Here is a 9,676-nt window from a genome sequence, read left to right as displayed (position 1 = left end):
TCTAAATCCTATTAGAGACATAATGTCTTTTGGAGGGGATGAGGGGCAGATCAGCAAAACAAAAGCAGTTTGTGTGATTGCATTTTGCAACTTCTAGTAAATTTTTGAGCTTGAGTTTGCCCGGGCCTTTTAGAAAGGCATCTGTAAAGGTTCTCAGATTAGAAAGCTATGCAACCTCACACAGCTCCTCCTTCTGAATAGCTCTTTGCTGCACAAGAGATGAAAGAAATTTCACCCCTAACCCCAGAGAGCTGTTTCTGAAACACCAGTTGCACAGTGTTTTCATCCCTGTTGTCTCTCACATACTGAGTTTTCTTCTTAGATGAAAAGATAGACCATAAGGTCCCTCAAAAACAAGTAACAAATACAGAGGGGAAGAAACAGGGTATAAATGATGGTCCAGCAGTTTCTAAGTCTTTCAGGCTACAAAGATGAGTTTCTATCTGGAAGTTTTGTGCTCAGAAATGGGCTGCAGAGGTGACAGCCTCATTCACTCTGAAACCTAGTGATGAACATAGGACATGCAATATTCCTACTGTAAAAGCAACGTTGCTAATCATCAGGTAACACTGGATCCTAAAATACCACCATTTCCTTTTCATCTTAGAATATTAAATAAATTAGGGCACTGTAAGGTGTGTGCTGAACGTAAAAGCAGCTGGTTTTGTACGTGATCAAGCTAACATGCAGCTGTCTGGGGTGTATAGACATAGCATGAGACTGTGTGTGGACCACCGGAAATATTACTTGTTTTATGGTCTGATTTCTGAAAACCTGATAACAGGAAAACATGAGACTAGGGAGGCCAATTGCACTGATGAAATATAAGGAGAATTGAAGTACCTTGCAGGTTGGTGTCCAGCAGTTTGGATCTCCAAAGTTGACTTACTGGCTTTTTTTTCCTTAGTAGTACATTTATGTAGGACAAAATGATCTAGAAGTTCTCCACCCATCCATAAGATGCAAAGCAGGCACTCCCCTGTAGCTACCTCTTATTTTTAACCATATATAGGAAGAGCTCAGGTTTGTGGATGTCTGGATATTTCTGTGGACTACTAGAAGTCCAGGAGAACACCAGCCCAAGTATGAGCAAGTAAATCCAGGAGGCCCTGGGCCATCTGGGACGTGTCCACCAATTTTGGAGCTCTTCCCTCTGGGTCCTGGGGTGCAGCCAGGACCACCCACAGGGTCGTGTGGGTCCTGTAAGGATTTGGACGATCCCTCGCTCCCACATAGCTTAACTGTACGTAATCTAAACATAATTGAGAGTGCAGCTACAACGCCACACTCTTGCAGCCTGTCCTTTTCAAGGGGATGCATTTCTTTTTCTCTCTTCATTCTGCTTTTTCTTTGAGCTGTTACTGCTAGGGCAGCTCTAATTTCAGGTTGTTTTACACCGCAGCCATCACCGTAGTGTCCAAACCTCTAATCAAAGACTTTGCTGGAACAGGCTTGGGGCAAGTTGATAGACATCTAGTTCCTGTGGTGTCACCCATGGCTGCATTCAGCTCCTGTTGAGGACCCAGTCCTGTCTCCAGCCCATTGAACATCCGTGTTGCCTGATGCTCTCCAGGAGAGTCACAAGCAGGCGGTCTTCAAGGAGACTCTGATGCAGATTGCATTGAAGGCTGTGCTGAACGCAGCTTCATCACAGGGCCATGCTCTGTTCTCAAAGGTCCCTGCCCAGCGAGCCCCACAGAGCAGGACACGTTTCGTGGTGGTGGCCCAGCAAGTTTAAGGAATAGTGAAGAAGCTAGAGAGTTTGTGAGCTTTGTTCTGCCTTCAAAGCCCAGAGCAAGGTCAGTGCTCACAGAAATATCTCCTCAAAAGGCTTCACCGCTGTCCTTCCCGAGGCTTATTCAGATGTGTGGCCTTTCCTCCAACTACTGCATCCTCGTGGTATGGACAGATTCCATGAGGTATGTATGGGATAAGGGGGTAGCACTGAGCAACATCTTCCTCTCCATGCTGTGAAGAAAAGAGCCTTGAAAAACCAGCGAGGGTGACCTTTTAAAACACAACCATAACCGCACCCCCAAACAAGCGGAGGAGACCCCAGGTATCCCTGTTCTCAGCCCTGAAATAACACTGCCCTTTTGCATCCTGCCCTTTCTTCTGGGTGCAGAGATGTAAAGCCTTTAATGCTGCAATTTGCTCTGCATACACCTGACAAATGACTCCCTGGCAGGGCAGAGGCTGCTCTATCGCCAGTATCTTCAGCTCAGAGTTCAGCAGCTTATCTCTATCAGAAAATCATCAACCTGTGCCCCAGCCCTTCCATCAGCTGTCAGCAAAGGCAAGTGAGCAGGGTTGTTAACATGCTTGGTGCGATGGGCCTCATCCAGACCCCCGTCAGCATCACATCAGGACCTGCTGGAGCCCTGCCATCAGCAAGCCCAGCCCTGAAGTTTATGGGGCCATAAACAACATCTGCAAGGGCCTAGTGCTATAAAAGCCCACTTAAAGAGGGCACATCTGCAGGGGAGGTTGGCCTTGAACCCTGGCGAGTTTTGACTCAGTTTGCGTCTGCAGAAGATAAAATCATGGTGGAAGCAGCATGAACAGGGAGCGTCAGTACAGCAATGGTCTCCCTGCGCAGGGTGCTGGCCAAGATTTGGAACCCAAAGCTGTATTTCATCAAGAAATGCACACGTTCACATCCCCCCACCTCTTTGCCAGCACACTCCCTGCTTCACCAAAGCCAGGCCCTCCATCCACTGCCTTCTCCTACTAAAACCCACATCCCACCCTGTGCTCACAACCTCCCTGTTCCCCGCTCCGGCGTCGGCATGGCCCAGGTCTCCTGTGAGGCCGAGCACTCTTATGTGCTGTGGGAATGGCTGCGCTTACACCCCTCCCGGCACCAGGTTGCACAATGTGCTGCTGCAGAGCCTTGAGAGCAGGTGACTCACGCAGGTAGAGACATCCCCGCGAGATTAACTACAGGAACTGCACCGTTCAGCACGCGTTTGCTTTTCCAAGAGCGATAACGGAGGAGGGCAGGAGGAGGAAGAGCTGACCCGCGCTAATCCGAACACCAGCCTCTGCTCTCTTGCAGGATAGCAGCGTGGGGCAACTCAGCACATCAGTAAGGCAGCATCGTTGTGCGAATGGGGAGCAGCAGCTTTTGCATGATGCTGGCAAGCCCCAAGGACATCTCCTTCACCACTATTTCTCAGGTTCTGAAAGGGGACAACAAGGCTACTTGGAGCCTGGGGTGATTTATATTTTGAAGCCCGCTTGCTCCCAGGAAATGCTGCTGCCCTCTCCCGAGTCACAGTGAATAAAGCTGTAGAGAAGTGAAGCCCATGGAGACGTGCCAGACACTCAACAGTTTCTTCAGGAGTGAGTGTGAGCCACTGAAACTCAGTCTAAAGGGTCTGAATTCAAACTCAGAAAGCAACTTTAGGCAGCCAGAATTGTCAGCCAGTTTCTTCTGGGGCCAAATTCTGCTTCTGGTCGTATAAACTAAGCTCTAAATCACTTTGCCCAGAGAAGAAACCCCACCGATTTGAAAGTTACCCCGGTTGATCTGGAAGGATGCGATGGGACAGACCAAACTAGAGAACAACAGTTTTAGTCCTTGAACTTCTCGGAGCAGATGAGAGGAAGGAACAGGCCCCGTCCTGGGGCTCAGAGATGGGCTGTGCCTTGCAAAAACAGGTCCCATGGCACAAATACAAGCTGCATTGTGTGGTCGGAGGGCAGACGGTGGAGTTTTCACACCGCACTTCAAAGCCAACCAGCCCCGAGCGACAAACTCTCTGCCTTTCGCAGCGGTTGCTGCAGCAACTCCTCGCCACCCCCTCTGCCACGGCAGGGCTGACTGCTTCTGGGAGCAAGGACTGTTTTATACAGCATTATGAAAAGAGGGTGAAAGACCGTCCTCTTTCATGGCTATTCTTTGTGCAACTGCGTCATTTTGTTCTTTCCTGGCAGAAATCACAGACTACCCAGATAAGACAGGAGCTCACAACTTGATTTACCCTGAAGGTCTAGGGAAGTCTCAGAGAGATAAAGAAAATGCAAGGGTCAGTGAGGAAGAAAAGGGTCCAACAAACCAGCTCTGAGGCATCCAAGGAAAAGCTCAGGAAAACGCTAAATGTTTCTGCACCTGAACAAGGCGACGTGGCAAATGCTGGGGGGAACTTGCCGGATTTCAGGAGTAAAGCACCTCTGTTTTTTTGTTTTATGGGAGCTTGAGACACAGCTCTGCACCTTTTCCTCCTGCTGCCTCCAGAGAAAGGTGCTCCTGCTTTGACCATTGCCGCATCCTTGCGTAGCTCTGGATTATAGTGGGCCGCTGCCATTCCTGTAGCTGGCCCACATCCCCGTCTCGCTGCCAGGGCAGCATGCGCTTGCCATGACCTGGTTTTGGATTAGTGGCAAGAATTCGCCATCCACCTGTGTGAAACAGCCACTGTGCTCATCCTGGTGGGCAGGTCACACCGTCATCAAGAGATTGTTTCTAGAGCCTCAGTGCTTGAAGTGGCGAGACACAGAAGCCAGCTCAGTTTGGGCCTCCTGCCTGATGATCCTCTGCTGGATGAATCCTGAAGAACTATGTTAGTCCCTTCCCTGATGAACCCCTCACCTTTGAGGAGGCACCTGTGGGTGGCAGGGACATCTTGCTGCTTCTCAGTGGGGACATCACAGCAAGGTCTTTACCTCATACCAGCACCCTGGTCATAAATCATGCTGGTCATCCTTCAGGAAACCACACAGCAAGGGGACATCTGCTCCTGAGCTCCACTGGGTTCTGTGAGGGGCTCAGATTTGGTGCTGCATTTTGAGGTAGCAAAGGTGCTTCCCACCACTTGCACTGGTTAAACCATCTCTCCCACACCCTGGGCTGATGCTGGTGCTGCAGCTTTGTCACCACAGAGCCTCCTGGGTGGCACTTGCCATTCCCAGGACAAGTCCAGCAGATGGGCAGAGATGTTACTGGGCACTTTTTATCCTTTGTGCAAGTGTCCCAGGCAAGTAGAGGCCAGGACTGTGGTGAGACATCCCTCTCCCCAGCATGCTGACACAGGCACTAGCTCTGCCTAAGGCTCTTGTACCACTCTGGCTGCGCCGAGCCCTCTCTTCCCACTATGAGGGGAAAGCAGAGCTGGGTGGTACCTGGTATGGGGTCACTGCTGTCTCTCTCTCTCCCCAGCATCGCCCCCAACTCCGTCTGCAGCTTGCTCAGCCCTCTCTGCACAGGCCTCTTTGTGGTGCCAAAGGAGGTGAGATCAATTATGGGTGTGTCTGGGTATTCCTGAAGCACCCTGGAGCATGGGGTCCTCCTAGGCCCCAACACCTCCACTGCCAAAGGCCACTGTTGGACATCAAACACCCTGTCGGAAAGGGTCATTAGGAGATCCTAAATGAAGAGAATAAGAATATAGCAAGTATAAAAGAGTAATTCCTCGTAGGCCCTCGGTTTTTGGCCTTGCGCAGTAGGCAGTGGGTCTTACTCCAAGCTCCTAAGGCTGAGCTCTGCATAAGGGTGGACTCAAGCCACAGAAACCTGTGCCCAGCGTTCAAACTTGTCTTGCAAAAAGCTCATGTGAAGTGTGAATGAGGATCTAGCATCAGGAACCCATCAGCCTGTCTCATTGAAGAAGCACATCTCTCTTGGGTATTTTAAAAAGAGAAGAGAACTTTTACTTACAAAACATGTAAAGACAACAAATCCTTGGGTAGGAGGCAGGATTAGAGCCTAACATGTTTGGAAAACACGAATTTACTTGGGGAAATTTCTGCTAGAAGAAAGGGGTAGATACTCCCACCTGGGGAAACATCATACATCATCCTTGGACCCCTGATCTTGGTGAAAGAATTGGAGCAGAGGATGGGGAAGCAGTTTTCAGCCCTGTCACTGCCCCCCTGTGCCAGCACAGCCCCTGGAAGGAGGAGCCAGACAGTGGTCATTACCTGTCCACTGTGCTCAATCTAGGTGCACTCGGGTCCTAGATACCCTTATGGCTGCACACATGGCCTGTGATGGTTCCTGCCGGAGGGAGGTTTGCACTCCTCCAAGCACAGGAACACAAACATTGGAGTCAGCATTTGGCCTTCAGAAGATAGGAGAAAAGGGGGAGATGGAGGATGTGGGGCAATGGCAAGAGAATAGACACTTGGGGGCATCAAATACAATATAACAACCACCTCCTACCGGCTAGCGTGCACTAGCTGCCTTCAGCAGGTAACACTCAGGCTTTAGGTCTTGAATGGGCAATGTAAAACGAAACGAATCCCTAGTACAGCTGCCAGGAGAGGGCATTACAGCCACAGGAATCAGAAAGGGCCAGCCAAGAAACCCAGGCAAGCTTCCTGCTCTCAATGTTAGAACAAAACTACAAATCCTCCCAGAAGATGAGCCTTGGGAAGCAAAATTCAGAGCTCTTCTGGGTGTGATAATTAACATCTCTTCTCTTTACACCTACTAGCTTACTGCTTCTCCTACTACTAATTCCCTCCTTTACTCCCAAATAAGCTTAAGCTACATGCAGAACAACTGTTCCCACCAGGACTTCGCTTCCAGTTTGCTCTCTGTGCCACACCTGAAGTCATCTGTTCCCAAAGGTTCTTCTCTTCTTTCCTCAGCTGTAGCCCCTCTGATTTAACATAAGGCACCACCTCTCTCTGTAAACCTTACCACTACCTAGATCTAGCCCAGAGCCAAAGACGACAGGGCACTAAATTCAGGTACAAAAAAGTAATCCCTGCTCACGATGGATTGTGAGATCAGCTTCAAGATCTTCAAAAGGAGGCGCCACCGATGCAGCAATAATTGCAAGTGTAGCCTCAGGACCCCTCTGAGATAATCGTGTTGTTTTCCCTCCTGTGCAGATGGAAGGAAATGAAGCTTTGGGAACAGAGGACAGGTGTTAAGATGTATATTGCAACCTGCAGGTCTCAGCCAGGAAAGCTGCGGGAGCTCTCAAAACCCTGCCTCACTGAAGCGCCTAAACAAAGATGGAAATGCTTAGAAAAAAGTCTCTGAATGAAGGAGTTTCTGTGTTTTCATCCTCAGAAAAGCCTCTGATACTGAGGTACGAAGATTTCAAAGGGTGACCCATAACTGGGGGGAACTTCATTAGGAGGTTTGCAGATGGAGACATGCTGAGATCTGAGTTTCACAGAGACGCTCAATTAAAGACTGAATTCCTTAGAATTACCTTACCTGACTCTCCAGAAGTGATGCAGCAATCAAAAAGGGAAAAAAAAGAACACTAGACTTTTGTTGAAAGCTGCCTAGGGGCTATGAAGAGATGTCAGACAAGAGTTATAATTAACCGAAGCCGGTATCACCCTGAACATGATGAACTTAGCCAACAGCTCTTAATTAGCCAACAGCTCCAGTTACCAAAACGAACAAGCACCACCCAATAGAAACTCTCAGTATCTTTTCTCCATCCCCAAACCACTAAGGCCTTAAAATCATCACCTGTCCACATCTCCCACCCCAGGCAACTGCTGGGCAATTAACCAAGTTTGGCCCAGGGAAAGAAGTCTCCAAGACAGAAAGTCACCTGAAAAATCATGGAAAATGGTGGTTGGTTAGAATGGTGGTAGATGTAGTAAGGTTGGAAGGGACCTCTGGAGATCATCTAGTCCAACCTCCCTGCTCAGTAGGGTCACCTACAGCATGGTAGACAGGGTTGCATCCAGGTGGGCCTTGAATATCTCCAGACAAGGAGACTCCACAACCTCTCTGGGCAACCTGGTCCAGGGCTCCGTCACTCTCACAGGGAAGAAATTCCCCCTCACCTTCAGGCAGAACTTCCTCTGCTTCAGTTTCTGCCCAGTACCTCTTGTCCTGTCACATGGGACAACTGAAAAGAGTTTGTCCCCGTCCCCTTGACACCCGCCCTTCAGCTACTTGTACACATTGAGAAGATTCCCCTCTCAGGCTTCTCTTCCCCACGCTGAAGAGGCCCAGCTCTCGCAGCCATTCCTCACAGGGCAGGTGCTCCAGTCCTCTGATCATCTTTGCAGCCCTACACTGGATTCTCTCCAGTAGCTCCATGTCTCCGTTGTCCTGGGGAGCCCAGAACTGGACACAGGACTCGAGATGAGGCCTCCCCAGGGCTGAGGAGAGGGGCAGGGTCACCTCCCTCCACCTGCTGGCAACACTCTTGCTAAGGCACCCCAGCAGATCATTGGCCGCCTTGGCCACAAGGGCACATTGCTGGCTCATGGTCAACCTGTCATCTACCAGCACTCCCAGGTCCTTCTCTGCAGAGCTGCTCTCCACAAGGGCAGGCCCCAGCTTGGACTGGTTGGTGCCCAGGGTTACTTTTCCCTAGGTGCAGGACCCTCCACTTGCCCTTGTTGAACCTCAGGAGGTTCCTCTCTGCCCAGCTCTCCAGCCTGGCCAGGTCTCTCTGAATGGCAGCACAGCCCTTGGGTGTGTCAGCCACTCCTCCCAGCTTGGCATCATCAGCAGACTTGCTGAGGAGGCACCCTGTCCCCTCATCCAGGTCATTGATGAAGAAGTGGAACAGGATGGGACCCAGGACTGAGCCCTGGGGGAAGCCACTAGCCACAGGCCTCCAACTGGACTCCACGCCACTGACGACGACCCTCTGAGCTCTGCCTTTCAGCCAGTTCTCAATCCACCTCACTGTCCACTCATCTAACCCACACTTGCTGAGCTTCTCTAGGAGGATGTTATGGGAGACAGTGTCAAAAGCCTTGCTGAAGTCAAGGGACACAATGTCCACTGCTCTGCCATCATCCACCCAGCCAGTCATTCCATCACAGAAGGCTATCAGGTTGATTAAGCAGGATTTCCCCTTGGTGAATCCATGCTGGCTGCTCCTGATCACCTTCTTTCCCTCCATATGTCTGGAGATGACATCCAGAAGGAGCTGTTTCATCACCTTTCCAGGGATGGAGGTGAGGCTGACTGGCCTGTAGTTGCCCGGGTCCTCCTTCTTGCCCTTCTTGAAAACTGGAGTGACATTGGCTTTGTTCCAGTCCTCAGGCACCTCTCCAGTTCTCCAGGACCTTTCCAAGATGATGGAGAGCGGCCTGGCAACAACATCCGCCAGGTCCCTCAGGACCCATGGGTGCATCCCATCCGGGCCCATGGATTTGTGGATGTCTGGCCTGCCCAGAAGGTCTCTAATCCTTTCCTCCTCAACCAAGGGAAAGTCTTCCCTTCTCCAGACCTTCTCCCTCACGTCCAGGCTGCAGGATTCCTGGGGGCTGCCCTTAGCAGTGAAGACTGAAGCACAGAAGGCATTCAGTAATTCTGCCTTCTCTGCATCCCTTGTCACCAGGGCCCCTGCCCCATTCAGTAGTGGGCCCACGTTTTCCCTAGTCCTCCTGTTGCTGCTGAGGTTTTTGAAGAAGCCCTTCCTGTTGTCCTTGACATCCCTTGCCAGACTCAACTCCAACTGGGCCTTAGCCTTCCTCACCGCATCTCCACACACTCTGACTGTATTCCTATCATTCTCCCAAGTACCCTGTCCCCTCTTCCACATTCTGTGTATTTTCTACTTCTGTCAGAATTTGGCCAAGAGCTCCTTGCTCACCCAGGCAGGTCTCCTGCCCCTTTTGCTGCACTTCTTACTGATAGGGATGCACCGCTCTTGAGCTTGGAGGAAGTGATGTTTGAATAGTAGCCAGACACACTCAACCAGCCAGACACTCAACCAGCACATCCCACGATGGCTCA

The sequence above is a fragment of the Rhea pennata genome, chromosome 1 (assembly GCF_028389875.1).
Source record: "Rhea pennata isolate bPtePen1 chromosome 1, bPtePen1.pri, whole genome shotgun sequence".
NCBI lineage: Eukaryota > Metazoa > Chordata > Aves > Rheiformes > Rheidae > Rhea > Rhea pennata.
This window is presented reverse-complemented; position numbering follows the sequence as displayed.